Raw genomic sequence first — 920 nt, forward strand, 5'->3', positions numbered from 1 at the left:
GGCCCGTGAGCCATGGCCGCTGAGCCTGCGCGTCCGGAGCCTGTGCTCCGCAACGGGAGAGGCCACAACAGAGAGAGGCCCGCGTACCACAAAAAAAAAAAAAAAAAAAAAAACTAAAAAAAACGAAAAATAGAACTACCATATGACCCAGCACTGCCACTCTTGGGTATATATCCGAAAAAAACCAAAAACACTAGAAAAGATACATGCAGCCTAATGTTCATAGCAGCATTGTTTACAATAGCCAAGATAGGGAAGCAACCTAAATGTCCATCAACAGATGAATGGACAGAGGTGGGGACTTTCCTGGTGGTCTAGTGGTTAAGATTCCACACTCCCTATGCAGGAGGCCCAGGTTCCATCCCTGGTCACAGAACTAGATCCCACATGCCACATCTAAAGATCCATGCAACTTAAGAGCCAGCACGCAGCAACGAAGATCCCGTATGCCACAACTAAGACCTGGTGCAGCCAAATAAATAAATAAATAAATATTTTTTTAAAAAAGAGGATAATGATGAATGGATAAAGAGGATACACACACACACACGCACACACACACACACACACACACACACCCCTACAGTGTAATACTTAGCCATAAAAAAGAATGAAATTTTGCAATTTGCAATAACATGGATGGACTTGGAGGGTATTATGCTAAGTGAAATAAGCCAGACAGAGAATGACAAATACTCTCTGCTATCACTTATATTTCGAATCTAAAAAATACATCAAACTAGTGAATATAACAAACTAGAAACAGAGTCACAGACACAGAGAACAAACTGGCAGTTACCAGCGGGGAGAGGGAAGGGGGAAAGAGGCAACATAGGGGCAGGGGAGTAAGAGGTACAAACTACTACGCACAAAATAAATAAGCTACAAGGATATAGTGTACAGCACAGGGAATATGGCCA

This window comes from Physeter macrocephalus, chromosome 10 (assembly GCF_002837175.3).
Source record: "Physeter macrocephalus isolate SW-GA chromosome 10, ASM283717v5, whole genome shotgun sequence".
Taxonomy (NCBI): domain Eukaryota; kingdom Metazoa; phylum Chordata; class Mammalia; order Artiodactyla; family Physeteridae; genus Physeter; species Physeter macrocephalus.